Below are 19216 nucleotides of genomic sequence, written 5' to 3' on the forward strand. Positions count from 1 at the left end.
TGGACCTGCAGGCAGCTGTTGCAAGAGGCAAGAAGGGACTTGCGCGAGTTGCAGACATGGTTCCCAGGTGTGGTATTATGTTGGTCAGACATTATTCCCCGGATAAAATTCGCTAAGACCAAGTTATGGGGAAGGTGCCGCAAGAAGCTCAACAGGCAGTTGGGGGCCTGGTTGGAGCGCCTGGGGGGCTGTCAGATGCGTCATCAGCGGGCAGACAAGCAGTGTGAGGGCTTCTATCGGGCAGATAAAATACACCTTTCGGACATTGGGTACGATTTGTTTATTAACTACATAACTGAAGCAATTGAGGCGCAGGTAGGGAAGCACCGGGGCCGCAGCTAAAAAACCCTGTTACTTGTTGGGGGGGGCCCGAGCAAAGTGTAGACACTGCTCGGCGCCGGTGGCGGGTACCCGGGCCAATAGGACTTAGGGTAAAGGGATCAGCCGCGGGCTGACAAGCAGATTGCCGGAAGAAAAGGGGGACCACGCCCGGAGGCAGGGCCCCCCTGCTTACTACGCGGCGGGGGGCCGGTGAACGGAAGTCGCCTTGCTTGGAGCGCGACAGGCGGCGTGGGGTGGGCGTGGTCCCGGCAGAACGTGTGGCAATAAATAGATATATATATGTATTGGCCCGGGGTGGTGGGTTGTTATGATTACATTGTGTGCTGTTATGGTTAAATAAAAGCTGCGGCCAGTTTTACCCAAAGATACGTTTTGAGTGGTCATTAAGCACTGCAGGTGGGCGAGCGCCCGGGAACAAAGGAAGTCACGAGTCCCAGAGTCAATGTCCCCTAGTCCTTCTATTATTCAAAAGTGTAAATAACCGATTCACATCTACTCATTCAAGACCTCTCACGATCTTAAAGACCTCTATCATATCCCGCCTCAGCCATCTCTTCTCCAAATTGAACAGCCTTAACCTCTTCAGCCTTTCCTCATAGGGGAGCTGTTCCATCACCTTTATCATTTTGGTTGCTCTTCTCTGTACCTTCTCTATCGCAACTATATCTTTTTTGAGATGCGGCGACCAGAATTGTACACAGAATTCAAGGTGCGGTCTCAACATGGAGCAATATAGAGGCATTATGACATTTTCGGTTTTATTAACCATTCCCTTCCTAATAATTCCTAACATTCTGTTTGCTTTTTTGACTGCTGCAGCATACTGAGACGATGGTTTTAAAGTATTATCCACTATGATACCTAGATCCTTTTCCTCTGTGGTAGCTCCTAATATGGATCCTAACATCGTGTAACTACAGGAAGGGTTATTTTTCCCTATGTGCATCACCTTGCACTTGTCCACATTAAATTTCATCTGCCATTTGGATGCCCAATCTTCCAGTCTTGCTAGGTCCTCTTGTGATTTAACTATGAATAATTTTATAACATTCGCAAATTTGATAACCTCACTCATTGTATTCCTTTCCAGATCATTTATATATCTATTGAAAAGCACCGGTCCAAGAATAGATCCCTGAGGCACGCAGTACTGTCACTGCTTGTGTTATTAGTGTTATATATGTTCAATATGTTTTTATTAAGTGATACATAGAGGAAAATGCACAGAAGTAACTATCAAAAGGAGATAACTATCAAACTTTGTCAAAGTATTCATATCAACAGATATAACCAAACATATGATCACTTTGTTTCCATGTACGATAATCGCCCCCCCTCTCCCCCCTATCGCTACAGAGGAACACCCAAAATCAATCACAATTATAAAGCGGAATCCAAGGTGCAGTGTTCCTTTGCACCTCCAGGATCCTCTAACATACAAATGTGAGTTACACATAAGCAGTGTTCCTTCCCCTCCTATTCCCCAGCCCCTTCCCTCACCCCCTTAGACCCAGCCCACCCCCCTTCCCCCAAGAGATCCAAACCTTAATATTCCATGTCCATCATCTAGGAACTGTCATTGGCGAATATACTGGCAAGGTACCCCAGTCCTTAGTCATTAAGTATCAGGCTCCTGGCTCTTTGTGATAGTGATTGTAAATATGGTTCCCATGACTGTAAAAAGTAGCATCAATGTTTAGGTGAGCTTCTTGATGACAAATTCTCCATTTGCATCAGCCAATGGAAGTGGGTTCGCCAAACCCAGAACGAGGGCTTTGCTGCTTCCCGCCAGTGTATAAGGATGACCTTTTCCCCCACCAGTCCAGCTTTTTTTTAGAAGAATTCCAGTTGTAGGGATCAGTGCCCCAGTTGCTGATGTGCAATGCATGTCAGTAGGCAGGGAAGAGGTTAAGGTTTATCCTGAATGGTGCCAACTCTGTTTTCTTAATAGCACACAAAATGAATATAGTTAATATATTATCTAAAAACACACTGCAATTTAACCATTGGTAATAGATAACAATAGTTATAGTTTTACTCCATGAGGGGTTTTGTTTGGTGGTTAAAGTCCTCCCTGTCCTCTGAAATTCTGAAATATCTGCATTCTTCTTCTCTTCTGCAGCCTTACAACTAACCTGAGGACTTGCAAGTGCTGGATCCAAAAGGTAATCCATTTGGCAATAATGCAAATCATGTAAAAATGTCTGTCTGTAAAAGTTTTATCAATTTTTTTCACACTACTGTTGATGTTCATTTGTGCACAGTGACTTTGCATTTGTTATTTCTGTGGGTGGCAGGGAAGGGGGTAGAAATAGCTTGCATGCATTTAGGGCATATTTCATGCATTTCAGGAGTTTGTGCATGTAAGAGTATGATTGTGTGAGACCACCTTAAGGGTCTGGCCACAGCTATCTGGTCCGGTCTAAGTCCCAACCCAGAAAGGTATTCTGGACCCAGGGAGGATCCCTTCAGCCTAGCATAAGAAGGCAGGGTCCAAAAGGGGTAGAGAGCCCCAGGGAGCAGACAGGAATTCCTTCTATGCAAAGCCCTGCTATGTGTTATGACTGTGTGCTACCTGAACTTAAGGTGAGTTGCATATGTTTGTTTGACTTTTCTTTCACTGTAAATAAATTGCAAATACAGGAAACAGCCAGAGTCTGCCTCCGTATTCCTTCTGGCTGTTTCCCAAGCCATTATCGCCAATTTATCACATATGGTGGCAGTAGTGAGAGTCTCTCACCTAAGTGGGAAGCACAGGGATGAGCCCACAGTCATAGCAGCAGAAGAAAATAAACCCTGCAGAGTTTTTTTTTCTTTTTTCTGGGGGCCTCCTAGTTCCACTCACCCAGTCTTCGCACAACAGACCAAGGGGGTTAGCCCACCTGTGGAGTTAGGGGCAAGCAGTAAGTAAGGGCCAGACAGGCCAGCAAGTATTTTTTTGCTTTTCTCCCCCTTGCCTTTCCCCAGAGAGGTACGTAGTTTGGAGGCAGCTCGGTAAGCAGAGAAGATGGAACAGGTGATCCAGGTCCTTGCTACAATGAAGTAACATTTACAGAATGCCCTGTGAATGCAAATTGATCAGCAGCAGGCATACGGGCCGATACATTAAACCATGTGGGAGAGCCGGTGAGCGCCCGCTCTCCTGACACGCACCCAGGCCACTCTCCTGGGCGCGTGATTCACTAAGCAAAGGTATGCAAATTAGGGCCCATGGTAATAAGGAGGTGCTAGGGACACTAGCGCGTCCCTAGCACCTCCTTATTGACAGAAGCGACGGCTGTCAGCGGGTTTGACAACCGACGCTTAATTTTACCGGTGTTGGTTGTCGAACCCGCTGACAGCCACTGGTTCGGAAAACTGACGCCGGCAAAATTGAGCGACCATTTTCCAACCCACGGGCCGCGGGTAGATATTTTTTATTTTTGGGGCCTCCGACTTAAGATCACTATGATATTAAGTCGGAGGGTGTACAGAAAAGCAGTTTTTTCTGCTTTTCTGTACACTTATCCGGTGCCGGCCAAAATTAAAATATGCGGCTTGGCTGCACATTTTACTTTCTGGATTGTGCGGTACTAATTAATAGGCTCATTAACATGCATTTGCATGTTGCGGGTGCTATTAGTTTCGGGGGGGTTGGCCGTGCATTTTCCACATGCTATTACCCCTTACTGTATCGACCCGATTATGAGAACAGGTGATGCAGCAGCATACGGTGCTAACCCAGATAGCACAAGCTGTGCAAACTGCTATAACTAGTCAACCTCTTGTGTCACTGACACTACTTAAGATGACCTCAGAAGATCCTGATGGTTTCCTCGATGGCAGCCTGGCGAGAGGACAGGTGGGCTACCTATCTGGGGAATCTACTCACTGGGAGTAGTCAAGATGCCTTCCAAGCTGCCAATCCAGAAGGAAGGGCAACATACTAGGAAGTCAAAGCTGCCATTCTAGAGAGAGCAGGACTCACCCCAGAAGCCTACCGGCAACGATTTCAGCAGGGAGTTCTGCAGGCTGGAGAAAACCCAATGAACCTATTCCACAGACTTAAAGATGTCACTTGGAAGTGGTTGCATCTGTTCTTATGAAGTAGCCAAAGCAGTTCACAAGAACAGTTCCTAGACAGCGTAGAATGGCCTATGCGGCAGTGGGTCTGCTGACACTCAAACCTTATGATTGAAAAGGCACTGGAAGAAATGGTTGGCCTATTATCAGGCCCAGACTATGCTTGAGTCACCATGGTTCCCAGAGAAGCCACTCAACTTGGGTAGAGGATAATGGAGTCCTAAGAGGCAGAAGTCCCAACAACCTGTAGCACAGGTCCAGCCGGACTTTTCAATTCAACTGCAACCTGAAGCTGGATCGCCATGTTTCAGCTGTGGAGAAAGGGGCCATTTTGCCAGAGACTGTTCCCGTAGGGAAGATGAATCCATGGACATTAATGCCATGGCTCCACACTTTTGTAATTTCATGGATGTCTTCAGCCAGGGAGTATCTACTTTTGTGACTGAGGATGAGCTAGATGGTGTTACAAGCCAAACATTAGTGGACTCTGGGAGTGTGAAAACATTTGTTCAAAGAGAGTTAGTAAAGCGAGTCCAGATTGACTTCAACAGAGTAGTGACCTTGGCAAGCATACATGGGAGCCAACAATAGTATCCAATAGGGATGTGAATCATTTTTCTGACGGATGAAAATATCGTACGATATTTTCTAATCCGTCAGGTATTGGGGGATCCCCGAAACGATAGGAAAACCCCACAAAATTTTCATGTGGTTTTCTTATCATTTGGGGGGGGGGGGGGGGGCGGGAAGAAAGGGCACACAGAAAAAAAACCCCAGGGAAGAACAACCAACCACATAGAATGTCTTACATGGCCTCTGGATCTGCCTGAAGCTCCCCGGATCATGCCTTTTTTCCTGAGGGAGGATGAGTCCTTTAAGTGGCCCCAAGAGAATAAACAGACGGTAGACAGAAAGGTAGTCCCTGGAGTGCAGCTTACAGACTGTTGTGTTCCGCGCCCATGGACGGCCACGGGCGCAGCCCCCTACCTCCTCTGGCGGCAACCCGTCGTGGCAACCTGTGAGGATTCCCCGGGGCCAGTGCCCCGTCACCCCAGCGCGGGCCCGCGGTCTGGCCGCCGGGTGGGGAGCCCCCCCTGCTCCTCCCTCGTGGCTTTCTGCTAGCTTTTCCTCCGCGGAGGAAATCAAAGATGGCAGCCGCCATCTTTAGGTGCGAGGCCGCGCCCCCTTGCCTGATTTAAAGGGACCTGATCCCTTTAATGAGACTCACCTGCTACCAATAATCCAGAGCAGAGGAAGTATAAAAGGAGGCTTCCTCTGCTCATTCCTTGACTTGGCAACATCCTTCATTGGTAAGGTCTGCTTGCTTCAGTGAGTTCCTTGTGCGTTGGATCTTCGTTCCTGTTACGTCTTGGTGTTCCTGGTTCTTGACTTTGGATCGGCTAGCGGTGATTCCTGGTATTGACTTTGGACTGGCAAGCGGTGATTCTCTGGTGTGTGACTTCGGACTGGCAAGTGGTGAACCCTCGGTGTGTGACCTTGGACTGGTAAGCGACGACTCTCTGGCACTTGACCTTGGACTTCTTCCTGACCATCGCCTCCAAGGGCTCGCCTAAGTCCCAGTGGCCCGGGTCCCTACGGGCTCCTCCCGGGGGGACCGCGGGCTTCCAGGGGTGAAGCTCCAGTCGGCCCTTGCACTTTTTATCTGTTCCTTGACCTGTCAAGGGTCCACCTAAGTCCCAGCGGTCTGGGTCCCTACGGGCTCCTCCTGGGGGGACCACGGACTTAAGAACATAAGAACATAAGAAAATGCCATACTGGGTCAGACCAAGGGTCCATCAAGCCCAGCATCCTGTTTCCAACAGTGGCCAATCCAGGCCATAAGAACCTGGCAAGTACCCAAAAACTAAGTCTATTCCATGTTACCATTGCTAATGGCAGTGGCTATTCTCTAAGTGAACTTAATAGCAGGTAATGGACTTCTCCTCCAAGAACTTATCCAATCCTTTTTTAAACACAGCTATACTAACTGCACTAACCACATCCTCTGGCAACAAATTCCAGAGTTTAATTGTGCGTTGAGTAAAAAAGAACTTTCTCCGAATAGTTTTAAATGTGCCCCATGCTAACTTCATGGAGTGCCCCCTAGTCTTTCTACTATCCGAAAGAGTAAATAACCAATTCACATCTACCCGTTCTAGACCTCTGGCGAAGACATACCTCTGTTCTTTGACATCACAACTCGTCATCTGCCTTCACAGTCTCCTCTGTCTTCAGTGCCGAGGATCAGCTGGTCACATCTTCGAGTCCTGCCTCGCCACCCGACGGGAGAACCTACGGATCTTCCTCTAAGGTATACCATCCTCCCGTTGACCCAAGAGTCCACAAGCCTGAGCATAACAGATTGCCAAGTCCATGGACCCAGCGGAGGTATCTGCCCGCCAGGCCATTCCCAGAATGGCCCAGCGCCTGAAGGATCAGCAACAGACCCTCGATGCCCTGGTATCTGCGGTACAGGGTCTGACCCAGCGCCTCAAGGCATTAGGGCCCATGAACCCTACGCTGCCGTCTCTGCCTGGGGCTCAAGGAGGCCGCCCTACTCAGCCGTGCACCGTCCAGGCTGCCAGGGGCAACCTGGAGCAAGGAATTCCCACTCAACTCCCGGCACCCTCTCGATACACTGGAGATGCAAAGTTGTGTCGAGGTTTCCCGAGCCAGTGCCAGGTCCGTTTTTCCCTGCTGCCTGCGCAGTTTCCCAGTGACCTGGTTAAAACCAGCTACATTATGTCCCTGCTCAACGGGAGGCCTCTGATCTGGGCCTCTCATCTGTGAGTCAGTTTCTGTCTGCTTTCCGGCAGATTTTTGATGAACCCGTCCGCAAACCCACTGCGGTCTCAGAATTGCTCCGATTGCAACAGGGTACTCGGACAGTGGCCGAATATGCAATGGAATTCCGCACCCTGGCCGCAGAACTGAATTGGAGAGAAGATTGCCTCCACAGAATCTTCTTGGAAGGATTAGCCTCGTGCCTTCAGAATGAGCTAGCGGCGAAGGAACTTCCAGATGACCTCAATGGCATGATTGAATTGGCCAATCGAGTGGATCGTCGGATGAGGTTTCACCTTCCAGTAGTCAAGGCAGCAAGGAGGTCCTCACCTCCTTCCAAGAGTGCATCTGAAGCCCCGCGGGCACCTGCTGAGGAACCCATGGAGTTGGGCCGCGGAAGAGTCTCCCCACAAGAGCGCCGGTGGCGGATAAGGGAGGGACTCTGTTTTTACTGCGGAGCAGCGGGCCATCAGATAGCGGCATGCCCGATTCGGTCGGGAAACTCCAGGGCCTAGGACCGGAAGGAGGTCTCGTCCTGGGCCTTGCTTCTCCTGCACCTCCACTAACGCTACCAGTGGCGTTAACATTTGCCGGCGGTGAGTTCCACACTTTAGCCTTGGTGGACTCCGACGACGGTGGTAATTTCATTATGAAAGGCCTGGTGGAACACTTGGAGATCCCACAAGCTCGTCTTCCAGCGCCTTTGGTCATCTCCTCCATTCAAGGAAAACCTCTCCCGGAATGCGTGACACACCACGGTTCCTGTCCCGTTGAGAGTGGGAATCCTTCATCAGGAGCAGATGCCATTGTATGTTTTGGAGTATTCCATACACCCGATTGTCCTGGGCCTTCCCTGGTTTCAGGAACACAAGCCTCAGTTTAACTGGAAGACTTTGCAGCTGTCTCGCTGGGGGCCAAAGTGTCACGGCAATTGCCTCCAATCCGTGGTTCCTGTCTCTTGTTCCGTGGCTTCCACCAGCCTCCCAGGCTTGCCGGTTCCCTATGCCTCGTACGCAGATGTGTTCTCGAAGGAGAAGGCCGAGATACTTCCACCTCATCATTCCTTTGATTGCGCCATCAATCTCCTTCCTGGTACCGAGCCTCCTCGGGGCCGCACTTACGCCCTCTCGCCTGCAGAGACGCAGGCCATGAATGAGTACATCAGAGAGAACCTGGAGAAGGGCTTCATTCAGAAGTCAAAGTCCCCCGCAGGGGCAGGGTTCTTCTTCGTCGGGAAGAAGGATGGACTCTTCGCTCCTGCATTGACTACCGGGGCTTGAATGCTATAACGGTCAAGGACCGTTATCCCCTGCCTCTCATCTCGGAACTCTTTGACCGGCTATAAGGTGCAAGGATCTTTTCCAAGCTGGACCTCCGAGGGGCGTACAACCTCATTCGAATCAAGGAGGGTGATGAATGGAAAACAGCCTTCAACACCCGAGATGGCCACTATGAGTATTTGGTGATGCCGTTCGGGCTCTGTAATGCCCCCGCAGTGTTCCAGACACCATGAATGAGATACTCCATGACCTCCTGTACCAGTGCGTGGTCGTATACTTAGATGACATCTTGATTTTCTCCGACAGTCTGGCCGCTCACCGTCGACACGTCGTCCAAGTTTTACGCCTCAGGGAACATAAATTATATGCGAAGCTCAAAAAGTGCCAGTTTGAGCAGAAGTCTCTTCCCTTCCTGGAATATATAGTCTCCAGTCAGGGATTCCGTATGGATCCGCAAAAGCTAAAGGCCATTCGGGAATGGCCACAGCCGTCTGGACTAAAGGCACTCCAAAGGTTTCTGGGCTTCACAAATTATTACCGGTCTTTCATTCCCCACTATGCGTCCATTGTTGCCCCGATGACAGCCCTGACCCGGAAAGGCGCAGACCCCAAAAATTGGCCCCCGGGAGCAGAGACCGCCTTTTGTCACCTCAAGGAGGCATTCATGCAACATCCGTGCCTCAGACACCCGGACCATTTTTCGTCGAGGTGGACTCATCCTCGGAGGGAGTAGGGGCCGTTCTGAGCCAGGCCTCCGAAGGCCATAAGCTACGTCCTTGTGCCTTCCTCTCCCGTCAGTTCTCGCCGGCAGAGCGGAATTATGCCATCGGCGATAAGGAGCTCCTGGCCATCAAGGCGGTCTTAGAAGAATGGCGCCCATGGCTGGAGGGGGCTCAAAACCAGTTCACAGTTTTCACAGACCACAAGAACTTAGAATACCTGCATCGAGCACGACTCAACCCACAACAAGCTCGTTGGGCCCTGTTCTTCACCCGCTTCAATTTTATCCTCAGGTACAGACCGGCCGGGAAGAATGTTAAAGCTGACACCCTGTCACGGGTGTTTGAGTCCACGGAAGAGTCCGAGGAGCCGCAGTTCATAATTGAGCCATTCCGTATCCTGTTGTCGGCTACTATGACCATTCCGCCCGGGAAGACACTAGTTCCGCCGCGTGATTATTCCCTTGTACAGGTCCTTGGTGAGGCCTCACCTGGAGTACTGTGCTCAGTTCTGGAGACCGTATCTACAAAAAGACAAAGACAAGATGGAAGCGGTACAGAGAAGGACGACCAGGAAGGTGGAGGATCTTCATCGGATGACGTACGAGGAGAGATTGAAGAATCTAAATATGTACACCCTGGAGGAAAGGAGGAGCAGAGGTGATATGATACAGACTTTCAGATACTTGAAAGGTTTTAATGATCCAGAGACAACGACAAACCTTTTCCGTAGGAAAAAAATCAGCAGAACCAGGGGTCACGATTTGAAGCTCCAGGGAGGAAGATTCAGAACCAATGTTAGGAAGTATTTCTTCACGGAGAGGGTGGTGGATGCCTGGAATGCCCTTCCGGAGGATGTGGTGAAGACCAGAACTGTGAAGGACTTCAAAGGGGCGTGGGATAAACACTGTGGATCCATAAAGTCAAGAGGCCGCCAATGAAGAGTGGGTGACTCACCAGAATGATGGCTACTGCCTGGAGACAATACCCTTATTCAATAAACATACACATGCTTACTGTGACTCCAACATCGTTCTAGCTTCAACAGCAAGAGGAAATGTGGAATAAAGGATCTGCACTCACAAAGGGGGGAGTAGCTGGCTTGTTACGGCGGTTACTACCCCAAACCAAATAAGCCTGTTACTTCTATTTCTATGCATATACAGCATAGTTCTCTGCTTCAACGGCAGGGGAGAAGAAAAAACTGATACTTCACGCATATCCAGCATAGCTCCCTGCTTCAACGGCAGGGGAGAAGAAAAAAGGGTTCACACTCACAAAGCGGGGAGTAGCTGGCTTGTTACGGCGGTTACTACCCCAAACCAAATAAGCCTGTTACTTCTATTTCTATGCATATCCAGCATGGCTCTCTGCTTCAACAGCATGGGAGAAGAATAAACTGATACCTCAAGCATATCCAGCATAGCTCCCTGCTTCAACGGCAGGGGAGAAGATAAACAACCAATAAGGGCTGTATAACATAGTCTGAGTAGAACAAATAAGCATGGGTGTAGCTTGCTTATTGCGGCGGTTACTACCCCTACTACCCCTAACTTATCAGCTAGATATTCACTTGGATGCAGCTCCATCACTGCTTTCTACATTAATGGTGGGGGTGGAAAGGAAATAGAACCAAGAGCTAAGAGAAACAGATAAGTATGAGAGAAAAAAGTGTGTGAAGCTTGCTGGGCAGACTGGATGGGCCATTTGGTCTTCTTCTGCCGTCATTTCTATGTTTCTATGCTTGCGGAGACAAGTCTTGGCATGGGCTCACGACTCACATTGTTCCGGTCACCCTGGACAATCCCGGATATTACAAACCCTGCGCCGGTACTACTGGTGGCCGAAGATGAATAAAGATATCCGGGCGTACGTGGAGTCCGGACAGGCGAGTGCTCGCCACAAGAGGATCCCTGGTTCGACCCCGGGCTTACTCCAGCCTTTACCCGCACCCGCGGAACCTTGGACTCACGTGGCAACCGACTTTGTGATCGACCTGCCGCCATCTAGAGGCAATATGGTCATATGGGTGGTCGTTGACCGGTTTAGTAAAATGGCACATTTCGTGCCACTCCCAGGGTTGCCGTCTGCCCCCCAGCTGGCCCAGCTGTTCGTGCAGCATATCTTTCGGCTGCATGGCCTTCCTAGAAGCATCCTTTCGGATCGAGGACCTCAATTTACTGCCAGGTTTTGGAGGGCCCTCTGTCAAAAGTTTGACGTTACCTTAGACTACACATCGGCGTACCATCCCCAGTCTAATGGTCTTGTGGAGAGGACAAACCAGACGCTAAAACAATTCCTCCGACTCTACGTCAACGAGAAACAGGATGATTGGTCCAGCCTGCTACCCTGGGCAGAGTTCGCGCTTAATTCTCACGTCTCCACGGCTACCAGATCCTCGCCGGTTCAGATAGTGTATGGGAAGCAGCCACGCCTGCCGCTGCCAGTTCCCATCTCAGTCATGTCCCTGATAGCTCAACTCTCGGCAGACGAGTTACACCGCCTGTGGATCTCTACACGACGTGCACTGGTCCAAGCCAGGCAAGCCGCTAAAAAGTACGCAGATCAGAGAAGAAGGCCTTACCCTCCGTTCAGGCCAGGCCAAAAGGTATGGCTAACTACTCAGTTCATCCGCCTGAAGCTGCCATCAGCGCGACTGGCCCCGCGTTTTATTGGACCTTTTCCTATCATTCGTCAGGTTGGTGCTGTTTCGTATCAGCTTCATCTGCCGCCTTCACTCAAGATACACAACATGTTCCATGTGTCCCTCTTAAAGCCCTTGGTGTTGTCATGGCCCTCCAGCACGCCTCCGACTCCCCAACCTATTGCCTCCGAAGATGACCTCACCTTTCAAGTCTGCGAGGTCTTGGACATAAGAAAGCATGGGAAGAAATGGGAGTACCTGCTAGCATGGGAGGGGTTCGGACCTGAGTAAAACACCTGGGAGCAGTTGGCCAACATCCTAGACCGAGGCTTGCTTGAACAATTCCACAGAGACCACCCGTCTAAACCAAGGCCTCCGGGAAGGCACCCTAAAGAGGGAGGTACTGTTGTGTTCCACGCCCGTGGACGGCCACGGGCGCAGCCTCCCTACCTCCTCCGGTGGCGACCCGTCGCGGCAACCTGTGAGGATTCCCTGGGGCTGGTGCCCCGTCGCCCCAGCGCGAGCCTGCGGTCTGGCCGCCGGGTGGGGAGCCCCCCTGCTCCTCCCTCGCGGCTTTCTGCTAGCTTTTCCTCCACGGAGGAAATCAAAGATGGCCACCGCCATCTTTAGGCATGAGGCTGCGCCCCCTTGCCTGATTTAAAGGGACCTGATCCCTTTAATGAGACTCACCTGCTACCAATGATCCAGAGCAGAGGAAGTATAAAAGGAGGCTTCCTCTGCTCATTCCTTGACTTGGCAACGTCCTTCGTTGGTCAGGTCTGCTTGCTTCGGTGAGTTCCTTGTGCGTTGGATCCTCGTTCCTGTTATGTCTTGGTGTTCCTGGTTCTTGACTTTGGATCGGCTAGAGGTGATTCCTGGTATTGACTTCGGATCGGCTAGCAGTGATTCCTGGTATTGACTTTGGACTGGCAAGCAGTGATTCTCTGGTGTGTGACTTCGCACTGGCAAGTGGTGAAACCTTGGTGTGTGACCTTGGACTGGTAAGCGACGACTCTCTGGCACTTGACTTTGGACTTCTTCCTGACCATCGCCTCCAAGGGCTCGCCTAAGTCCCAGCAGCCCAGGTCCCTATGGGTTCCTCCCAGGGGGACCGCGGGCTTCCAGGGGTGAAGCTCCAGTCGGCCCTTGCACCATTTGTTCCTTGACCTGTCAAGGGTCTGCCTAATTCCCAGCGGTCTGGGTCCCTACGGGATCCTCCTGGGGGGACCACGGACTTCCAGTGGCGAAGACACACCTCTGTTCTTTGACGTCACGACTCATCATCTGCCTTCACAGTCTCCTCTGTCTTCAGTGCTGAGGGTCAGCTGGTCACATCTTCGAGTCCTGCCTCACCACCCGACGGGAGAACCTACGGATCCTCCTCCAAGGTATACCATCCTCCCGTTGGCCCAAGGGTCCATAAGCCTGAGCATAACACAGACTCCATTCCTTTTTATTTTGTGATAAAAGCGGGTCTACTTTACTGAGTCACAAAGGGAAATGTGGAGGGGGAATTGGTAAAACAACTCCAAGTTCCTAAACCATATCATCAGAAGATCATGCAACTTGTACACAGCCAACTTCTAGGAGATCAGCTAGGGGAGGAAAAGGCCAGGGAGAAAATATTGGCACAATTCTATTGGCTGGGTCTACATAAATAGGTCCTACCCTATCTACCAACTCACAAAGCCTGTTGGTATACAGGTGGCACCTCTCATAACAATGCCCAATATTGAGACCCCTTTTGAAAGAGTGGGCATGGTTCTTTCAAGGCCACTAGAGAGATCTACTTGAGGAAATAAGTACACCCTTGTCATTCTTGACTATTGCACAAGATATCTGGAGGCAGTACCACTACAGAATATGAATACCCCGACGGTGGTGACTGTTCTAATGGAGTTTTTTCCACAACCTGGGCTACCCAAGGAGGTCCTGATGTATCAGGATACCCTGTTTGTGTCCAAAGAAATTAAAGATCTCTGCACCCTGCTCAAGGTAAAAACTCTGCGTACTTTGGTGTATCATCCACAGTCCAATGGCCTTGTTGAGTGCTTCAATCAGACATCAAACAAATGTTGAGGAAATTTGTGGATTAAGATGGCAAGAATTGGGATACATTGCTATCCTATGTGCTGTTTGCAATCTGTGAAGTGCCACAGAGCTCAATGGGGTTTTCCCTCTTTGAGTTGCTGTATGGGAAGAGACTGAGAGGAATCTTAGACATAACTCATGAGACTTGAAGATGAAAGGAACCTTGGGTAGAACCTTGTTAACTATGTACTCCGAGTACAGGATCGCCTAAAGAAGGCTGGGGAGGCAGCCCGCCTGTGCCTAGAGAAGGCTCAAGCTACCCAAGCCTGAAATTACAATCACCCTACAGTCTAAAGAGTATTCCAGCTGGGAGACCATGACCTTTTCCTCCTTCCATCTTTGGAAAGCAAGTTGTTAGCCCATTGGCAAGGATTCTATGAAATATTGGAGAAAACAGTGCCCTTGAATTACAAAATAGCCCAGCCAAATAAACAAAAGAAAACTCAAATCTACTACGTAAATTTCCTGACGAAGTGGGTTGTACAGCAGTGTTGAGTGGTACAAGAGGGAGAGTTTGGTCCAGAGGTTGTACCTGAAGTGGACCGAGCCCAGGTTTCTTTTGGAGAGCAGCTGTCCACTGCACAGACATCTGATTTAAAGCAGTTGGTAGAGCAAAACAAGGAGATCTTCTCGAACCGTCCTGGTCATACCCACTTGATGCCACATGACATCATTACGCCTTCTGGAGTTGTGGTACGGCAATGACCCTATCGAATTCCCAAGGCCAAACGCTGCGTCATTGATACAAAAGTGAAGGAGATGCTCCTGCTGGGGATTATAGAGGAGTCTAATAGCAACTGGACCTCACCCATTGTGTTGGTGCCAAAGCCAAAGGGGAGCATAAAATTCTGCATTTACTTTAAAAAGGTCAACGGGGGCTCAGAACATGGCATGTACTCAATGCCACATGTGGATGAATTGATTGAGAATGTGGGATCAGCCTAGTTCATCTCTACCCTGGACCTTACAAAAGGATATTGCAACAGGATATTGTTCTTTAGAATGTAAAGCCTGTTGCTGAATTATTGTTTATTTAAACCGAGGTGATGTGCTTAACGTGCCGCGGTATATAAAAATCTCTAAAATAAATAAATAATCTCTCACCAACAAAGGAGAAGAACTGCATGCTTGACACCAGGTGGACTCTTCCAGTTCACTGTCTTCCCTTTTGGACTCCATGGCATCCACACAATGGTTCAACGCTTGGTCGACCGCCTTCTCCGCCTACATCATGGGTACACAGTTGCCTACTTGGATGACATTGTGATGTATAGCCCAGATTGGAAGACACATATAAGCCAACTCCAGGCCATGCTAACCAGTCTCAGGAAAGCAGGTCTAATGACTAATCCCCAAGAAGTGCTTGCTGGGAAGGCAAGAAATTCAGTATCTTGGCTACATCCTGGGGAAGGGCAAGGTCAATCCACAGACCCGGAAGATTGAGAAAATCACCTGGATGCCAGTCCCGCACATAAAAGTGAAAGTGAGAGTGTTCCTAGGCCTTACAGGATACTACAGAAGGTTTATCCCCAATTACTCGAGAAGGCACTAAAAATCAATTGGACCAAAGACCCTCCCCAACTACACCACAGCCAGAAAAACTTGTGATCCCAAAACACAGGTCTGCTTATCATACCCCACACAAAACTAGCGCACCTCACCTCCACCAGACAACGCACCCCCACCCTCTGGAACAAGCTTTCCTCCCAACTCAGACTGGAACCCTCCATCCACTCATTCAAAAAGCAATTGAAAACATGGCTATTCCACAAAGCCTACCAACACACAACCTAATCCCCCCACCCCTCCCTCCCTCCTCACCCCCCTCCCCCCATTCCCCCCTAGTACCCTCCCTCAGATACTTTAAGCTCCCAGTTAAATCAGGAACTTGCCACTCTGCATTCTTTGCATCTTAGAATCTCTATTGCAAATATTGTATATACTGCCTCCGCTATTGAGACTCCCCACTCCAGTTCTAAAACCGAAATTACAATAACCATCCTTTAATATCTATTGTTATACTTGTTAAATGTTCACCCACCAAGGTTTATTGCTATGCTAGTCGTTTTAATGTTCCCAATTAAAATTAATGTTACAATGTATAAATAGTACGACCTCCAGTCATACTATTCCAGCTGTTATGTGAACCGATGTGAAGTACGCCAATGAATGTCGGTATATAAAAGCAAATAAATAAATAAATAAATAAAATAAGGCACAGCCTCTCACAAGGCTGTTGGTAAAGAAAGACTTCCAGGCTCTGAAAAAGGTGACATGCTCTGAACCAGTCCTGATAAATCCAGACTTCACCAATCCCATCATAGTACAGACCAATGTCTGGTAGGGATGTGCAGAGCAAAATTTTATGTTCATATTTCTTATGTCCGAAAGTGGGTCCCACTTGCGGCCAATATGGACATAAAAAAAATCTAATGAGTTGGGTATATGTACATATGTCGCCCATTAAAGTCAATGGGGGAAGGATTTCCAGCCTATTTTTGGCTGCAGAATTGTGGTTTTCTTATCAATTGGCCCAGGAGAGAGTTCCCTTTCCTTTGTGCAGGGAAGTACTCCCTGGAAAGGGTCCACCCCTAGAGTTGTGTGTACCCGGTGTTTACATTGGCGTCCAGTGAATATCGTTGGCGTCTAGTGAATTCCGTTGGCGTCTAGTGAATTCAGACGGTACTTACGCACTTCAGCAGATGACAAAGGAATTGGAGGATCTCTCAGAAATAAGAATACGTGTGGGAATACAAGGTCTGGATGAACAGGCAGGCACAGCAATGGAGTTAAAACAGCAGTAGGAACACAAGGCCTGGATGAACAGGCACTTCATTCGAGGACAGAGGTCAATCCCAGCTAGGGACACAAGGCCTGCATGAACAGGCACAGGAACTAGGTTAAAACACTGGTAGCTCGCCAGCATCTTTCTGATGCATGCTAGAATATTGGCAGCGGTATGGGCATGGTCCGTCAGGTGGGTGTGCAGTAAAGCCCACCTCCACCCTCATGCTTGTTCAGGGAAGGACTCCCTGGAACGGGTCCACCCCTAGAGTTGTGTGTACCCGGTGTTTACATTGGCGTCCAGTGAATATCGTTGGCGTCTAGTGAATTCCATTGGCGTCTAGTGAATTCAGACTGTACTTACGCACTTCAGCTGATGACAAACGAATTGGAGCCTAGGATCTCTCACAAATAAGAATACGTGTGGGAACACAAGGCCTGGATGAACAGGTACATCATTCGAGGACAGAGGTCAATTCCAGCTAGGGACACAAGGCCTGCATGAACAGGCACAGCAACCAGGTTAAAACACTTGTGGGAACACAAGGCCTGGATGAACAGGCACAGCCACTGAGTTAAAACACCTGTGGGAACACAAGGCCTGGATGAACAGGCACCGCCACTGAGTTAAAACACCTGTGGGAACACAAGGCCCGGAAGAATGGGTACAGCAACTGAGTTAAAACACCTGTGGGAACACAAGGCCGGGATGAAGAGGCGCAGCAGTCGAGCACAGAGGTCGATCCCAGCTAGGGACACAAGGCCTGGATGAAGAGGCACATCATTCGAGGACAGAGTTCAATCACAGCTAGGGACACAAGCCGCGGAGGAAAAGACACTAACCAGGATCCTCCAAGCCCTCATTTTCTCCAAATTAGACTACTGCAACTCTACATTTCTTGGACTCCCTTCCTCATACACAAAACCACTCCAAATGGTTCAAAACGCAGCAGCCCGATCTACTAACAAACACTAGGAAAAGAGACCACATTTCCCCAGTCCTAAAAGACCTCCACTGGTTACCAATTCAGTTCAGAGTCATTTACAAATCCATCACCTTGATATACAAAATCTTTCACCAACACACCATAATCGACCTACAAATTCCTCTCCGTTTATACAAATGCACAAGACCGACCAGGGAAGCCTACAGAGGATGCCTCCTTGTTCCACCCTCCAAAACCACTTATCACAGCACCTTTAGAGATTGAGCCCTTTCCACAGCAGGTCCACCGTTATGGAACTCCATCCCCCCAGATCTCAGAAATGAACCTTGCCTCCTAACCTTTCGGAAAAGACTCAAGACATGGCTTTTCAGGCAAGCCTTCCCGAACTGCACCTAACACACACCATCAATAAATTCTCAGCTCAGAAGCTGTATATATTGGACGCCATATTTGTAATGTACTCTTGTATATTTTTATATTCTACACATGTATATAATTAACCTCCTCTATCCCTCTTTATTTCTTACACTCCCAGTTCATAGCCCCAGTTAATTGTAACTGCATCTCTTCACCACGTGTATTTATGTTATAGGTTGTTTTCTTTGCACCCCTGTTTTCTGTAAAGCGACATCATGTGAACGATTTCATGAATGCCGGTATAAAAAAACCTTAAATAAATAAAATAAATAAGTAAGTACCGCAAGGGAAAGTTGAAAACAACTTTGAAGAGGGAGTTCAAGAGGGCGTGAAATTGTAAAGAGGTAAATGGGTGGGGTCCGTGCAGTCCGCCCGCAGGATTCAACCCGGCGGGTTCGGTCGGACCGGGGTTTCGGCGGATCCCCCACCCCCACCCCTTTCGCGGGGGGTGGGGGAGGGGCGGGGAAACGCCTCCCGGACGGCCCCGGCCCCCGCAGGGCGCATTTCCTCTGCGGCGGTGTGCCGCGACCGGCTACGGTTCGGCTGGGAAGGCCCAGGGGGGGCAGGTGGCCCGCTGCTCCAGCGGCGCGTGTTATAGCCCCCCCTCCCGGCGTTTCCTCCTTCCCCTTTGGCAACTGTTAACTTGTCTTAACCTCATTCACTACATCTATGCAGACGATGTTCAGATTCTTATTCCCATAACAGAATCTATTAACAAACTTGGCTATTCTTACAAGCCTTCCCTGATCCTTCAAACTTTCACTAGATAAGTAAAGCTACTCAGCTTTCAATATGGAACTTCGCCCCTCCAATATTCTCCTCATTTAGCTACCCTACTTATGCACTTCAGAAAATGACAAAGGAATTGGAAGATCTCTCAGAAATAATAATACGTGTGGGAACACAAGGTCTGGATGAACAGGCAGGCACAGCAATGGACTTAAAACACCAGTAGGAACACTAGGCCTGGATGAAGAGGCACATCATTCTAGGACAGAGGTCAATCCCACCTATGGACACAAGCCGCGGAGGAAAAGAAACTAACCAGGATTCCCTCCGTAACGGCGAGTGAAGAGGGAAGAGCCCAGCGCCGAATCCTTGCTCGTCCGGCGGGCGCGGGAAATGTGGCGTACGGAAGATCGCCTC

General features: G+C 49.4%; 1 protein-coding gene across 2 annotated transcripts in view; it reads left to right on the top strand.

The window, feature by feature from the left end:
* The first annotated feature begins 2391 nt into the window (after nucleotides 1-2391).
* The window catches only part of SLC23A1 (solute carrier family 23 member 1), an 896619-nt gene continuing 879794 nt past the window's right edge, over nucleotides 2392-19216 (top strand). For both annotated transcript variants that reach the window (XM_029583351.1, XM_029583353.1), the window contains exon 1: nucleotides 2392-2507. The gene's annotated coding sequence lies outside the window, so the exon portion shown is untranslated. The remainder of the gene's footprint in view (nucleotides 2508-19216) is intronic.

This window comes from Rhinatrema bivittatum, chromosome 18 (assembly GCF_901001135.1).
Source record: "Rhinatrema bivittatum chromosome 18, aRhiBiv1.1, whole genome shotgun sequence".
NCBI lineage: Eukaryota > Metazoa > Chordata > Amphibia > Gymnophiona > Rhinatrematidae > Rhinatrema > Rhinatrema bivittatum.